The sequence below is a fragment of the Oncorhynchus nerka genome, linkage group LG8, assembly GCF_034236695.1.
Source record: "Oncorhynchus nerka isolate Pitt River linkage group LG8, Oner_Uvic_2.0, whole genome shotgun sequence".
In the NCBI taxonomy this organism is placed as follows: domain Eukaryota; kingdom Metazoa; phylum Chordata; class Actinopteri; order Salmoniformes; family Salmonidae; genus Oncorhynchus; species Oncorhynchus nerka.
The window spans coordinates 21,103,789-21,121,709 of NC_088403.1; the positions used below are offsets into that span (position 1 = coordinate 21,103,789).

General features: G+C 42.4%; 1 pseudogene; it reads right to left on the reverse strand.

Moving 5' to 3' along the window:
• Nucleotides 1–855: 855 nt before the first annotated feature.
• Nucleotides 856–17,921, reverse strand: part of LOC115124634 (uncharacterized) — a 57,617-nt pseudogene continuing 40,551 nt past the window's right edge.

Sequence of the window (17,921 nt, forward strand, 5' to 3'; positions counted from 1 at the left end):
TACATTCACAATATCAACAGTTCTACCCTGTTACACGTGCATGTGTGTGTGAGCCTGTATTTATGCATGGTTCAAAGTCTCTTTGTGCCGGTGCCCGAGGTTAGGCACAGGTTCCTCGATGTCAAACCCATGTGTGTGCAGTCAACATCACATGGGAGTTCACAGCATGTACCCTTGGCCGTGATGCGTCGTCACACACTTAACTTTGCTTCCTCATAAAGAACACTCAGTTTTGTGAGACCAAAACAGACTTAAAAAAAGTTGAATACAAAGTAGATGAAATATGCCAGAAATGCCTGATAAGAAAACCTCCCACAGATTGTTTGGCACTCACTACTCATTGAATTGACAGGCGTGAACTCTCTCTTTTTTTTCCGCCTCTCTCATATTATCTCTTCCTTATCTCCTGTGTTTCTTTTCTATTTCTTTCCTTTCGTCATACCCTCACACTCCTTTCTGTATTCTTCAGTTCTTCCTCATCTTCAAAATGTTTCCTCTCCCTCTCTCTGTACTCCCTGTCACCAGCTATTGAGAATGAATATTTACTCATGTAAAAACAATTACAATCGATATTTACAATAAATACTAAATAAATCTATTGCGAATCAACGTATAGTGAAGTTGTGTCTGTCATGTGTTTCACCATAAACACAGTGACCTTGCTGTTAACTGGTGCGTATGGACTGTGTCATGGACAATATTGTGTAAGCTCACATACAGATATAGTAACTTAATTTGATCACTCTTGTTGCTGAGAATTTTTCAGGAAATGAAGATGAGCTTCGTGATTTACATACATTCACAGAAAATTAACTGAAAACCCACACTAACACAATTATATTAACAGTACTGCACTTTTCATGTTGCCAACTTTTAATAGCCTGACCACTGATCAAGAAACATTATGGACTAAACATTCATTATTTTGCTACGACAATGCAGGTCAAATTAAGATCCTATATCTGTACAAATAGATAATAATGCGTAGCACAGTCAAAACACATGCTAGGAGTTAGGATTGGATATGTTGTTATAGCAACAGGGAAGTAAAACTAGTGTGTTGAGGGTTTGATTCCCTCGTGACCCATATGCTGAGTATGTGTCAAACAAGTTTCTATGGATAAACGTTTATATGCTACATGACTACACTATGTTATACTATGTTATAATATTGTTATAACATCTGTTATAACATTTATTTTGGAGCATGAGTTTGCCGGATTTATGGAATTATCAATCCCCTCAATGTGATTATCACATGAACCATTTACATCTTAGCCCTGAGGGGGGCGATGTTGAGCGAGTGAAAAAATGTCTCCAGTGTTGAGAGGTACTCCTCCGGGTGACAGCGCAGATGAGCAGCGTGCACAGACTCCTTCCACTTCCTGGCTTCCACAGCAACGCCACGCTTCCTCCAGAAGTCGAGGACCGCCTCCATGGCGACGGGGTCACACAGCGCGTCGTTCTCGCAGAAGAAGAAGAGCGCCGGGGCGGTGACGGGGCTGTTGTAGAAGACCTGGATTGACTTGTCGTAGTAGTACACCGTCTGGGACTTGAAGAGCCAGAAGTAGAGCAGAGCAGTGTATCGCACCAGGGGCTCGATATGAGGGAACAGGGTCAGACCCAGGCCTGAGGCACACACAGACACACACAGGTTATTTTATTTACCAGTCAAGGTTAATTACATTTCAAATGAAGCACAAGCATTTCGCTACACTCGCATTAACATCTGCTAACATATGTGTATGTGACAAATAAAATTTGATTTTATGATTTGATTTGAGTAATAATCCAAACTGACAATCCTACCTCCTTTCCTTCCCCTCTCTTACCTTTAGCCATATGCTCCAGCGACCCGACCACCATGCTGTCATAGACATGTCCTACGACCCGTTGGGCCAGGCCTGGGTACTTGTGTGGCTCCCTGACCATCTGGCTGAGCAGCTGGGTGAAGGTGTACCCGCCGATGGAGAAGGTGTGGACCAGAAGGGGCGACCTTTGAAACGCGGGTCTCCCAGGACCTCCAGGACCTCAGCCCCATACTTCAGCCCCCAGCAAGGCCACAGGAAGTGCCACACAGTGCTCTCCACAGATAGGATGTCCAGGCCGCGTTCCAGGTAGAGGTCCCGGTACTTCGCCATGGCCCCCGGTCGGGCGCCCAGCCACGGGAAAAGCAGGAGGAGGGGACGGGGGGAGGAGGTGGGCGAGGATGGAGAGAGGGTTGGTACATCCAAAGTGGAAGGGGTGAGAACTGAGGAAACGTCGTGGTAAGAGGGCAAGTCTGGGAGCAAGGGGGTGGAGAGGGAGTACGAGGGTGAGGGAAAAGGAGCGTCTAGATGGGAGGAGGTGGGGGAGATGGTGGGAGGAGAGGGGGATGGGTTATCACCCCCTGGTGTCCGGCTGGTGTAGTAGTAGGTGATGCTTCTGGTGACCCTCTGGGCTATGAACCGCCCCTCTCCCACTATCACAGACATGTCTGGCCCAGAGTGGGAGTTACTGCGGAAAGGAAAAGGGGAAAGAATTAGAGCAGGATTGGAAGTTAAGTTACAGAGGGAGAAAACTGCCTGAGTGTCAGTCTGTGCCATCATGCCAACTCTTTGTCACTCGTTGTCATGTTTGGCTTGACGATGACAGGTCTTGGCAAGACCATAAACAGATCTGGGACCAGGCCAGGAAATATGAGCAAAACAAAAAAATCTGAAATTCACTTGAGGCATAACCAATATACCTCAACTGAAATGAATGTATACCCTACATACACAGTCATGTGCACACAGACATACATGCAAGGTAGTGGGATCCAGCTTATGGGGATCAGGCTTGACTCATTTGGTTAGATGTAGATTGTAGTCTACAGATACAGACTCAGTTGGCTGTGCAGCTGCTTTCCCCCTTTTCTTGTAATAATTACTCAACCAGTCTGTGACTGCGGTGGTGGGGAACCTTTTTTTTTGGGGGGGGGTGACCTTTTTCTTTTTAGCCCACGCCCCCCAAAAGGTCTGTAGGCACAGCCCTGCCTCGGACCGCATTAGACCTCAAAAAAGCAAAGAAAGTATATGAATTTTTGAAAACTTTGGACAGTTCACATAAACTTTTTAAGCTTAGGACAGTTCAACAACACAACCAAGGGTGCAGCCTGTCCATGTGGGGATATGTGTCCGTCTTACAGCAGTCTTAAATAAAGGTTCAATAAAAGCACAGATACAGGTCCATTTTGATCAGAAACAGACCTTTGTTAATATGCTCTACTACTTCATGCCAAATAATTTAAATTAGGCAAATAATGAAATGGTTAAATAGCTCAGCATCTGTCATTTCAACATACCCAGTTTCATGCAACTTCTTCAAACAAAACCAACGTCACACAGCAGGCAGCGTTCATAGCGTTCTGCAACTGTACCCCATGAAGAATTTGAGAATCCTCATAGCAGTTGAAAATCTGCCCACCCTCCACGGTCTTCTTTCTGTGAATTAACCTCTATAATAGATTCGAGCATTCGTCGAACCGTCCGTTATAAACGAACTCGGTAGGGTTGGAAATAACCGCAACTTTCAAGATCCTGAGTTGATTCGATTCTGCGCCACCCCAGTCTTCTTCCGTGTCCTGTTTTTGCTCGTGCCCTTCGTTTCACTTAGTGGGCGCGCAAAAACAAACTCAACTGCATATTTACATGCGCATTCCCGTTTGCGGTTAAATGTCAAGATATCGGTCGGTTGTCACGGTGTCGCGGTCCACGGACAGAAATAATATTATCGGACCTGTCTTTCCGTTGTATTTTGGGACTGTTTGAACTGTCATCATTACATTGTAAATCAGTGTAAATGGATAACCTATTTATCATAGTTTCACAAGTGGCATCGGGCGCGCGCCACTCTTCCACGTTCTGGCTTCATACATTGTAGACAATGAACTATTGAACAAGAGGAAAAGACAGTTTTTCGCGTAGCTGTTCGACAGAGGCACATATTTCAAAAGGACCTCCTCTTCCTGCCAAGAATGTCGGTGTCTATCCTATGTTATTTAGTCCATGACAGCAGATCTGTGCTGACGGGTCATACTGGAAAAGTAGGCCTATGTCATTTCACCTAATTTGACCTTCCGTCGTCAAAGTACATAATAACACGACAGTATGCACACACCGCAGTACATAATGCTGTAATTATGTGTTATTATATTGGTCATGATGAGGGATTGTTAGCAGACATGGAGAAAAGTACTTGTTCCGTTCTAGATGCATACCAAAGCAATTCCCTGTGCTGCCACATGGTGGTGTCAGACACCAAGTACATTACTTTGTCAATTGTCGTCAAAGTGGAAGTTCAGGCCTCATTTAAATATAGAAAGGATTTCTCCTTTCCTAAAGTAATGAGGAGTGGAGACTTAGCATTCACTTATCCTATCATTACCTCAAGGAAGGGAGGGTGGGCTACTGCATTTTTAGGGGATTTAAACATGGCGTATGTCTCATCATTGGTAGAACTGATGTTGTTCAGTTCTGGTCCTAGGGACCCACAAGGTATGCAGGCTTTTGACCGAGCCCAGTACTAACACACATCATTCAATGAATCAGGTGACTGATTGTTAGTTGTTTTGTTGAGTCTGCTGTTTTAATGCTGGGTTTGAAGAAAAGCCTGCACATGTGGAACTGAAGAACATTGAAAAATGGAGGCATCACAGAGGATATGCTTTCTATGGCTGAAACTATTCCTGGACAAGGAAATTCATATTCAACCGGCAGAATGACTAAGTTTAGGCATTGGGATCTAAATGATTTAAGGTTAGAGTTAAGCTTAGTTTTAAGAGTGAGGGTTAGATTAAGGTTAGGTATAGTTTCAGTGAGGTTACGGTAAGGGTCAAGGAAAGGCATAAAAGTTAACATTGCGTTCTCGGGTCTACCACCATCCGTCGCTATTCATTTTATGCAAGTTAAATATACACTGTAGAAGAAGTTTGAAGCTAGAGGCATAATCCAGAAGAAGTGTGAAGCTAGAGGCATAATCCAGAAGAAGTTTGAAGTTAGAGGCATAATCCAGAAGAAGTTTGAAGCTAGAGGCATAATCCAGAAGAAGTTTGAAGCTAGAGGCATAATCCAGAAGAGGTTTGAAGCTAGAGGCATAACCCAGAAGAGGTTTGAAGCTAGAGGCATAATCCAGAAGAAGTTTGAAGCTAGAGGCATAATCCAGAAGAAGTTTGAAGCTAGAGGCATAATCCAGAAGAAATTTGAAGCTAGAGGCATAATCCAGAAGAAGTTTGAAGCTAGAGGCATAATCCAGAAGAAGTTTGAAGCTAGAGGCATAATCCAGAAGAGGTTTGAAGCTAGAGGCATAATCCAGAAGAGGTTTGAAGCTAGAGGCATAATCCAGAAGAAATTTGAAGCTAGAGGCATAATCCAGAAGAAGTTTGAAGCTAGAGGCATAATCCAGAAGAAGTTTGAAGCTAGAGGCATAATCCAGAAGAAGTTTGAAGCTAGAGGCATAATTCGGAAGAAGTTTGAAGCTAGAGGCATAATCCAAAATAAATTTGAAGCTAGAGGCATAATCAAGAAGAAGTTTAAAGCTAGAGGCATAATCCAGAAGAAGGTTGAAGCTAGAGGCATAATCCAGAAGAAGTTTGAAGCTAGAGGCATAATCCAGAAGAAGTTTGATGCTAGAGGCATAATCCAGAAGAAGTTTGAAGCTAGAGGCATAATCCAGAAGAAGAAGTTTGAAGCTAGAGGCATAATCCAGAATAATTGAGTTTAAAGTTAATCCAGAAGAAAGCTAGAGGCATAATCCAGAAGAAGTTTGAAGCTAGAGGCATAATCCAGAAGAAGTTTGAAGCTAGAGGCATAATCCAGAAGAAGTTTGAAGCTTAATGAAGTTTGCTAGAGGCATAATCCAGAAGAGGTTTGAAGCTAGAGGCATAATCCAGAAGAGGTTTGAAGCTAGAGGCATAATCCAGAAGAAATTTGAAGCTAGAGGCATAATCCAGAAGAAGTTTGAAGCTAGAGGCATAATCTAGAAGAAGTTTGAAGCTAGAGGCATAATCCAGAAGAAGTTTGATGCTAGAGGCATAATCCAGAAGAAGTTTGAAGCTAGAGGCATAATTCGGAAGAAGTTTGAAGCTAGAGGCATAATCCAAAATAAGTTTGAAGCTAGAGGCATAATCCAGAAGAAGTTTAAAGCTAGAGGTATAATCCAGAAGAAGGTTGAAGCTAGAGGCATAATCCAGAAGAAGTTTGAAGCTAGAGGCATAATCCAGAAGAAGTTTGATGCTAGAGGCATAATCCAGAAGAAGTTTGAAGCTAGAGGCATAATCCAGAAGAAGTTTGAAGCTAGAGGCATAATCCAGAAGAAGTTTGAAGCTAGAGGCATAATCCAGAAGAAGTTTGAAGCTAGAGGCATAATCCAGAAGAAGTTTGAAGCTAGAGGCACAATCCAGAAGAAGTCTGAAGCTAGAGGCATAATCCAGAAGAAGTTTGAATCTAGAGGCATAATCCAGAAGAAGTTTGAAGCTAGAGGCATAATCCAGAAGAAGTTTGAAGCTAGAGGCATAATCCAAAATAAATTTGAAGCTAGAGGCATAATCCAGAAGAAGTTTGAAGCTAGAGGCATAATCCAGAAGAAATTTGAAGCTAGAGGCATAATCCAGAAGAAGTTTGAAGCTATAGGCATAATCCAGAAGAAATTTGAAGCTAGAGGCACAATCCAGAAGAAGTTTGAAGCTAGAGGCATAATCCAGAAGAAGTTTGAAGCTAGAGGCACAATCCAGAAGAAGTTTGAAGCTAGAGGCACAATCCAGAGGAAGTTTGAAGCTAGTGGCATAATCCAGAAGAAGTTTAAAGGTAGAGGTATAATCCAGAGGAAGTTTGAAGCTAGAGGCATAATCCAGAAGAGATTTGAAGCTAGAGGCATAATCCAGAAGAAATTTGAAGCTAGAGGCATAATCCAGAAGAAGTTTGAAGCTAGAGGCATAATCCAGAAGAATTTTAAAGCTAGAGGCATAATCCAGAAGAAGTTTGAAGCTAGAGGCATAATCCAGAAGAAGTTTGAAGCTAGAGGCATAATCCAGAAGAAGTTTGAAGCTAGAGGCATAATCCAGAAGAAGTCTGAAGCTAGAGGCATAATCCAGAAGAAGTCTGAAGCTAGAGGCATAATCCAGAAGAAGTTTGAAGCTATAGGCATAATCCAGAAGACGTTTGAAGCTAGAGGCATAATCCAGAAGAAGTTTGAAGCTAGAGGCATAATCCAGAAGAAGTTTGAAGCTAGAGGCATAATCCAGAAGAAGTCTGAAGCTAGAGGCATAATCCAGAAGAAGTTTGAAGCTAGAGGCATAATCCAGAAGAAGTTTGAAGCTAGAGGCATAATCCAGAAGAAGTTTGAAGCTAGAGGCATAATCCAGAAGAAGTTTGAAGCTAGAGGCATAATCCAGAATAAATTTGAAGCTAGATGCATAATCCAGAAGAAGTTTGAAGCTAGATGCATAATCCAGAGGAAGTTTGAAGCTAGAGGCATAATCCAGAAGAAGTTTGAAGCTAGAGGCATAATCCAAAAGAAATTTGAAGCTAGAGGCATAATCCAGAAGAAGTTTGAAGCTAGAGGCATAATCCAGAAGAAGTTTGAAGCTAGAGGCATAATCCAGAAGAAGTTTGAAGCTAGAGGCATAATCCAGAAGAAGTCTGAAGCTAGAGGCATAATCCAGAAGAAGTCTGAAGCTAGAGGCATAATCCAGAAGAAGTTTGAAGCTAGAGGCATAATCCAGAAGAAGTTTGAAGCTAGAGGCATAATCCAGAATAAGTTTGAAGCTAGATGCATAATCCAGAAGAAGTTTGAAGCTAGAGGCATAATCCAGAAGAAGAAGTTTGAAGCTAGAGGCATAATCCAGAAGAAGTTTGAAGCTAGAGGCATAATCCAAAAGAAGTTTGAAGCTAGAGGCATAATCCAGAAGAAGTTTGAAGCTAGAGGCATAATCCAAAAGAAATTTGAAGCTAGAGGCATAATCCAGAAGAAGTTTGAAGCTAGAGGCATAATCCAAAATAAATTTGAAGCTAGAGGCATAATCCAGAAGAAGTTTGAAGCTAGTGGCATAATCCAGAAGACGTTTAAAGCTAGAGGTATAATCCAGAAGAAGTTTGAAGCTAGAGGCATAATCCAGAAGAAGTTTGAAGCTAGAGGCATAATCCAGAAGAAGTTTGAAGCTAGAGGCATAATCCAGAAGTAGTTTGAAGTAGAGGCATAATCCAGAAGAAATTTGAAGCTAGAGACATAATCCAGATGGAACCGATGTTCTCAATGGAATCCTATTTTTAGTCATCGGCTAAACCCCAATTTTACCTTGGATTTATTTAATCTGCTTCTGTGAAAATGGACCATAAAGAATTTAGCTTGTTTTAAGAACCACAGCAATTTAGGCTGCAGCCTTAGAGCTACAACTGGGTCTGGCTGGGCCTATTTAATCAAAAGCTTGAAGTGTGTGTGTGTGTGTGTGTGTGTGTGTGTGTGGTCTAAACTCACATCAGAATGAAGTGCACACAGGTAGTCATGTCCAAATTGCAACACTCTTTCCGTTGCTTTGAAAGCAAGTGAAACTGAATTAATTCAAACTCCTTATAGAATGTTTTTTTAAATATAGCTACCTGGGCACGCCCAACCTCTTCGTTTCCATAGAAAAACACCAAGCCCCTAGTTACTGTTGATAAGGAAAGAAAATCCCTCTTTGTTTAACCTTTAATCAATGATGATGTAATTAGCTCCATTATGTTAAAACCATTGACATACATTGTTATACTTCATTTGGAGATAATTTACTACTATAAGAATATATTGAAATTGGTTATAACATATGCAATGAGCTAATCATATTACCATTAATGAAAGGTTTAGCTGAGGAGAGTCCCATGTACCTCAAAACCCCCATCTCACTTTATCACTCTACTCATTGGGGTTTCACCAGGGCCATGTGTGTTGTCAGTTGGATTGTGTGTATGTTGTCAGTGGAGCTGTGTGGGTGTATGTGTGTTGTCAGTTTGGCTGTGTGTGTGTGTGTGTGTGTGTGTTGTTATTCCGTGGCGTTGGCGTGTGTTTTTGAAAGCCTGAGATTTCCTGTGTCGGACTCAGCAGGATCACTTTCAGGATCACTTTCAGGAGCAGTCAGGCAGACACCTCCTAGTCCCCCTGGGCCCTGCCCCAGAAGTGCCGCCCTCATGCCTTCACCCCACCTCACACACAAACCCTCCAACAACACACGCCCCCCCAGCCACTCCCTCTGGACTCCCCTCAGCCCCCCTCCCCTTCAACCCAGACCACTCCTGTTGCTTTCGCATATTCAACCAGACTTTTTTCCCAGCAGTCATTTGTAACGCTCGTCTGAAGAAGAGGACCAAAGTGCAGCGTGGTACGTGTTCATGATTATTTATTCAAACTGAACACTCAAACAAAAATAACATAGTGGAACAAAACAAAACAGTTCTGTCTGGTGCAAACACAAAACAACTACCCACCAAACACAGGTGGGAAAAAGCTGCCTAAGTATGATTCTCAATCAGAGACAACGATAGACAGCTGCCTCTGATTGAGAACCTACCCGGCCAAATACAAAGAAATAGAAAACATAGAAATAATGAAACTAGAATGCCCACCCTAGTCACACCCTGGCCTAACCAAAATAGAGAATAAAAGCCTCTCTATGGCCAGGGCGTGACATCATTGTTGCTCCATGGCCCCTATTGTTGAGAAAGAGAGGGAGGGTGAGAGGGATGGGGGTGGAGAGGTAGAACATTTGCCCTGTCTATTCTTTGGCTAGAGGGTCCACCCACAGAGGGGTGTGGACATTCCACTGTTGCTTCCTGCTTTCTATTTCTATCCCTTTCTTTCCCTCTTTCATTCTCCCTTTCACTCTCTCTCAATTTCAATTTAAGGGCTTTATTGGCATGGGAAACATATGTTTACATTGCCAAAGCAAGTGGAATAGATAATAAACAAAAGTGAAATAAGTAAACATTACACTCACAAATTACACTCACTGAGTCTGTACATAGTCAAACTTTCCTTAAGTTTGGGTCCGTCACAGTGGTCAGGTATTCTGCCACTGTGTACTCTCTGTTTAGGGCCAAATCGCATTCCAGTTTGCTGTTTTTTGTTAATTCTTTCCAATGTGTCAGGTAATTATCTTTTTGTTTTCTCATGATTTGTTTGGTTCTAATTGTGTTGCAGGACCAGCTTGCTTAGGGGACTCTTCTCCAGGTTCATCTCTCTGTAGATGATGGCTTTTTTATGGAATGTTTAGGAGTCGCTTCCTTTTAGGTGGTTGTAGAATTGAACGGCTCTTTTCTGGATTTTGATAATTAGAGTCTGCCTAATTCTGCTCTGTATGCATTATTTGGTGCTTTACGTTGTACACAGAATATTTGAACAGAATTCTGCATGCAGAGTCTCAGTTTGGTGTTTGTCCCATTTAGTGAATTCCTGGTTGGTGAGCGGATCTCTCTCTCTCTCTCTCTCATCCCCTTTCCTCTCTGTTGGCTTTTCACTCTCTCTGTATCTCTCCCTTCTTCTCTGTACAGACTCCAATCTCTATTTGTCAAATAACTAGATCCCTCTTTCTCCAGTCTGTGACACCTGTCCCCTCTCTTGCTCTGTGGATCACCTATCATTCATATGGAACAGTCTGTGTAATCCCCTTGGGCTATACAACCTAATGTTTTAAACATACACTCATTGATCAGGCAACATCCCACAGGAAGAGACTCATTACATTTGCATTCCTATACTGCCAAAAGCTGAGTGTCATTTGTGTTTCAACCAATTGATCAATCAATTCAATTCTATGCAAATGCCATCCTCAATATCCAGTGGTTGACTTGGGCAGGAGCTCACTGGAGCTGAGTACCGGCACTTAAATATTCTACTGCTTGAGCTCCTCTTCCTCTTATAGAGTATTAGCTCAAACGTATTGTGGAGCTCCCACACCTGAACATAAACAGTACCAGCATCCAACATGAATACCGGCACCTATTGCTGTCCAAGTCAAGCACTGTCCAAATCCATATACTGTAGATGTCATCCTCAAAAGTGAGCATAATCACCTGATTTGAGGTTTTCAATATAGAATGTTCGGTGTCCTTCAACGAGTGAATAGTATATACCCGTGTGGTATCCTTCAACGAGTGAATAGTATATACCCGTGAGGTGTCCTTCAACGAGTGAGTAGTATATACCCGTGAGGTATCCTTCAACGAGTGAGTAGTATATACCCGTGAGGTATCCTTCAACGAGTGAGTAGTATATACCCGTGAGGTATCCTTCAACGAGTGAGTAGTATATACCCGTGAGGTATCCTTCAACGAGTGAGTAGTATATACCCGTGAGATATCCTTCAACGAGTGAATAGTATATACCCGTGAGGTATCCTTCAACGAGTGAATAGTATATACCCGTGAGGTGTCCTTCAACGAGTGAATAGTATATACCCCTGAGGTATCCTTCAACGAGTGAATAGTATATACCCGTGAGGTATCCTTCAACGAGTGAATAGTATATACCCGTGAGGTATCCATCAACGAGTGAGTAGTATATACCCGTGAGGTATCCTTCAACGAGTGAGTAGTATATACCCGTGAGGTATCCTTCAACGAGTGAATAGTATATACCCGTGAGGTATACTTCAACGAGTGAATAGTATATACCCGTGAGGTGTCCTTCAACGAGTGAATAGTATATACCCGTGAGGTATCCTTCAACGAGTGAGTAGTATATACCCGTGAGGTATCCTTCAACGAGTGAGTAGTATATACCCGTGAGGTATCCTTCAACGAGTGAGTAGTATATACCCGTGAGGTGTCCTTCAACGAGTGAGTAGTATATACCCGTGAGGTGTCCTTCAACGAGTGAATAGTATATACCCGTGAGGTATCCTTCAACGAGTGAATAGTATATACCCGTGAGGTATCCTTCAACGAGTGAGTAGTATATACCTGTGAGGTGTCCTTCAACGAGTGAATAGTATATACCCGTGAGGTGTCCTTCAACGAGTGAATAGTATATACCCGTGAGGTATCCTTCAACGAGTGAGTAGTATATACCCGTGAGGTGTCCTTCAACGAGTGAATAGTATATACCCGTGAGGTATCCTTCAACGAGTGAGTAGTATATACCCGTGAGGTATCCTTCAACGAGTGAATAGTATATACCCGTGAGGTGTCCTTCAACGAGTGAATAGTATATACCCGTGAGGTATCCTTCAACGAGTGAGTAGTATATACCCGTGAGGTGTCCTTCAACGAGTGAATAGTATATACCCGTGAGGTGTCCTTCAACGAGTGAATAGTATATACCCGTGAGGTGTACTTCAACGAGTGAATAGTATATACCGGTGAGGTATCCTTCAACGAGTGAATAGTATATACCCGTGAGGTGTCCTTCAACGAGTGAATAGTATATACCCGTGAGGTATCCTTCAACGAGTGAGTAGTATATACCCGTGAGGTGTCCTTCAACGAGTGAGTAGTATATACCCGTGAGGTGTCCTTCAACGAGTGAATAGTATATACCCGTGAGGTATCCTTCAACGAGTGAGTAGTATATACCCGTGAGGTGTCCTTCAACGAGTGAATAGTATATACCCGTGAGGTGTCCTTCAACGAGTGAATAGTATATACCCGTGAGGTGTCCTTCAACGAGTGAATAGTATATACCCGTGAGGTGTCCCTCTGTATCTTGTCACTCCAATGGGAATCAGTCTGGCCACCAAAGTCATCTCTATTGGCCATCTAACAGCATCCACCAGCTATCTGCAACCTGCTACTATAATGCATTATAACCAGGGCTTAAATCAAAATGAACACCCACCAGATGTTGCCATTGCCGGGTAAAATGTCTATTTCACTCGCATTTGTGAATATAAATAGTTAAGTATGATCACATTTATAGTAAAATAAATGTTCATTTTACCTTTATTTAACTAGGCAAGTCAGTTAAGAACAAATTCGTATTTACAATGATGGCCTACCAAAAGCCCTCCTGCGGGGACAGAGGCTGGGATTCAAAACAAAAAATAAATCAAATATAAATATAGGACAAAACACACATCACAACAAGAGAGACAACACTACACAAAGAGAGACCTAAGACAACAACATAGCAAGGCAGCAACACATGACAACACAGCATGGTAGCAACACAACATAACAACAACATGGTAGCAACACAACATAACAACAACATGGTACAAACATTATTGGCCACAGACAACAGCTCAAAGGGCAAGAAGGTAGAGACAACAATACATCACACAAAGCAGCCACAACTGTCAGTAAGAGTCTATTATTGAGTCTTTGAATGAAGAGATTGAGATGAAACTGTCCAGTTTGAGTGTATGTTGCAGCTCGTTCCAGTCACTAACTGCAGCGAACCAGGGATGTGTGTGCTTAGGGAACCTTTAACAGAATGTGACTGGCAGAACGGGTGTTGTATATGGAGGATGAGGGCTGCAGTAGATATCTCAGACAGGGGGGAGTGAGGCCTAAGAGGGTTTTTAGAAATAAGCAAATGCTGCTGTCAAGTACTTCTGCCGTTTGGTTTCATAGCTGGTAAATGAATCACACAAAGTCAAAGAACTACGAATCCTATTCCACCTCGCGCTGCAACACTGCCTGGCTGTGCCCACATGAAGAGCTGAGTGAAATATTCATTTTTAGAAGCGCTGAGCACATGCATAAAGGTTGGTCTAATTTACATGAAAGGAAAGACTACTGAAATGAGACGTTGTTGTTGTGGTTCTTGGCTATTTACATTGTTTTGTTCACAAGCTGGGTTGTTTTTCTATGTTTGAGTTTTAAATGCTAGGGAAGAGGTGACAACGCTTCTAATCTACCACGGTAACCTCCCGACCTTAAAGGCAGTAGGTGAAATGTTTTGTCTCATCTGTGATATTTTGGTTAAAAGACTCAGGTCACAAAACATTAAATTAAACATTATAAAACTGGGTGGTTCGAGCTCTGAATGCTGATTGGCTGAAAGCCGTGGTATGTCCAGGCACTCTGTGTTGTGTCATACTTAGGAACAGCTCTTAGCCATGGTATATTGGCCATATACCACATCCCCTCAGGCCTTATTGTTTAAATATACCACATTAGTTACTTCTTACTAGTAATACATTTATTGTTTTAGAAACATCACAAAGCATCTTTTGGTGTAATTATTGCGGCCCAAAAATATTTTGTCTGGTACTTGCCACAGTGGCTAGTGGACCAAAAAGTTGATTTGAAGCCCTGATTATAACACATACATATACACACAGTTAAGCGTATACCAGTACACACACTCTCACATACACTTGCACACAGTACATTAGAACATACATAAACATAAGAACATCTCTCTCTCTCCCTCTGTATGTTATCTCTCTCTCTCTCTTCCTCTCGGTATGTTATCTCTATCTCTCTCCCCATCTCTCTCTTCCTCTCGGTATGTTATCTCTAGCTCTCTCCCCATCTCTCTCTTCCTCTCTGCATGTTATCTCTATCTCTCTCTCTCTCTTCCTCCCTGTATGTTATCTCTCTCTCTCTTCCTCCCTGTATGTTATCTCTATCTCTCTCTCCGATCTCTTTTTTTCCTCTCCGTATGTTATCCCTCTCTCTCTCTCTTCCTCCCTGTATGTTATCTCTCTCTTCTCTCTCTTCCACCCTGTATGTTATCTCTATCTCTCTCTCCGATCTCTTTTTTTCCTCTCCGTATGTTATCCCTCTCTCTCTCTCTTCCTCCCTGTATGTTATCTCTATATCTCTCTCTCTCTTCCACCCTGTATGTTATCTCTATCTCTCTCTCTCTTCCTCCCTGTATGTTATCTCTCGCTCTCTTCCTCCCTGTATGTTATCTCTATCTCTCTCTCCGATCTCTTTTTTCCTCTCTGCATGTTCTCTCTCTCCGATCTCTTTTTTCCTCTCTGTATGTTATCTATCTCTCTCCCATCTCTCTCTTCCTCTGTATGTTATCTCTCTCTCCCCATCTCTCTCACACACACACACGCACACGCGCACACACACACGCGTGTCTACTTGCATAATCAATCTCACTGATACATATGCACTTTGCCCTTGCATGAGACATAAGCCATATGCTGGAACACTGTTGTGCATTTTAAGAGACCACACACACACACACCGTACACACAAACACACACAGTACACACAAACACACTCCCTGTATGTTACACACACACACTCCCGTATGTTACACACACACACACCGTGTTACACAAACACTTCCACCGTTATCTCTACACACACACACCCGTATGTTATCACAAACACTTCCTCCCTGTATGTTACACAAACACACACAGTACACACAAACACACACAGTACACACAAACACACACCGTATGTTACACAAACACACACAGTACACACAAACACACACCGTTACACACACACACTTCCTCCCGTATGTTACACAAACACACACTGTATGTTATCACACAAACACCACCGTTATCACACACACTTTTTTCCTCTCCGTACACACAAACACACACCTGTATGTTACACACACACACACCCTGTATGTTATCTCTATCTCTCTCACAAACACTTTTTTTCCACCGTATGTTATCCCACACACACACACCTCCCTGTATGTTATCAAATACTTCCACCCTGTATGTTATCTCTACACACACTCCCTGTATGTTACACTCTTCCTCCCTGTACATCGTATCTCTCACACAAACACACACTGTATGTTATCTACTCACACACACTCTTCCTCTGTATGTTACACACACACACACACCTCTACACACACACCGCACACACACACACACACACCGTACACACAAACACACACAGTACATATGCACTTTGCACTTGCATGAGACATAACACACTGGAACACACACACCGTACACACACACACACACCGTACACACAAACACACACAGTACACACACATATTGGATTTTCCTCCCTTAGATCGTCCTTATGAAAGGTTCCATGTACACTGTGACAGTTGTATTAGACCGTGGTAGTGGTGCCACAACTCAGACACTTGGTTTCATATGCCTCTGGTGACCTTTTTTAGTTGACTAGTACACACTCACATACACAATGTACAAAGAATATAATATTATTTCCAAAGTATGCAAACATATTGCTGTAGGGAAGACACACACCTGTATTTAAGAAGCTTAAAGTACCCTCTCCTTTCATTTGACTGTGTTTGTATTCATGTGTGCGAAAGAACTGCATCAATATTCACAGGATATTTTAATATTGAATAGAATCCCATTACAATATCCACAGATACCAGCGTATATATTGAGACATGCAGGCGTAAAGCACATACACACACACACACACACACACACACACACACACACAACCCTTACCCTCCTAGACAACAACAACAGATAACATAAAAACAGACTTCAGGCCTACTTCAACAGCATCAAAACACTACTGAAATAGTTCCATGACAAAAGCGTATGTTATCCTGTGTTCTAATAAAAGGAACAGAGGGAAGGGGCAGTGGAGCTATAGATGGCACAGCTCATATGGACCGTTCCACTCTATTGTTTCCTTCAAACAAAGCAACTTTATGAACCTCACAGGCTGCCATTGTTTTATACTGTCCGGATGCAAGGAGCCTAGGGACGGGTCGGAGAGAGAGTGAACACACACACACACACACCTAGGGACGGGTCGGAGAGAGAGTGAACACACACACACACTGCCTATTCTCTGGGGAAAACGTCTGTCTACCTCCTCGTGTCTAAAGACGCCAGTCATTGTCGGGCAGTAGAATCACCCCGACACGCACAACAACTCTATCAGATACCAATCACATGAACATTGGTAGGCCAAAGGGGACTTCCATATCTCAGCAAAGGTTATTGTGTGTCAATGGGTTATGTTGTTGTCTTCAGAAAGTCAGTGCCTTGGTCAACTGTTCAATACATCTTCATACTGTACATACTGTAGATGTGTGTTGGGATTGGATTATGATCGTTGTTAGAGCCATGGTGTAGGCCTAAACACTGGCATTTAAACACACACACACACAGGCAGATCAATGCTTGTTTGACTAGATCGCTCTAGACAGAAGCTGAAACATCCAACGCAGACTACTACGGCCTCATGGGAAATATTACATTTTCCCCTCACCAGGGACCGCAGGCTGGGCTGGGAGCCCATTGCTGAGCCCCTGGTTACCATTAACATGCTCTGCACAGGTCTACATAACAGCGGTGTGATGTTCAAAATCAAGCCCCTTTGAAGCTGCTTGTACTACTTAGGATTTGTATTACGGCACTATCAGAAAGGAGAGTTTGGGGGAGGCAGACTCGTATTATGTTGTTACGAATAGTAGATATGAATTAATGAAGAGATGGAGCTGTAGCCAGGTTGGATTTATTTTTTCTCCCACCTTTACTTAACCAGGTAAGCTAGTTGAGAACAAGTTCTCATTTACAACTGCGACCTGGCCAAGATAAAGCAAAGCAGTGACGACACAAACAACAACACAGAGTTACACATGGAATAAACAAGCGTACAGTCAATAACACAATAGAAAAAAAGAAAGTCTATATACAGTGTGTGCAAGTGGCGAGAGGAGGTAGGCAATAAATAGGCCATAGTAGCGAAGTAATTGCAATTTAGCAGATTAACACTGGAGTGATAAATGAGCAGATGATGATGTGCAAGTAGAGATACAGGTGTGGAAAAGAGCAGAAAAGTAAATAAAAACAATATGGGGATGAGATAGGTATATTGGGTGGGCTATTTACAGATGGACTATGTTCAGCTGCAGCGATCGGTTAGCTGCTTAGATAGCTGATGTTTAAAGTTAGTGAAGGAGATATAAGTCTCCAGCTTCAGCGATATTTGCAATTCGTTCCAGTCACTGGCAGCAGAGAACTGGAAGGAAAGGAGGCCAAAGGAGGTGTT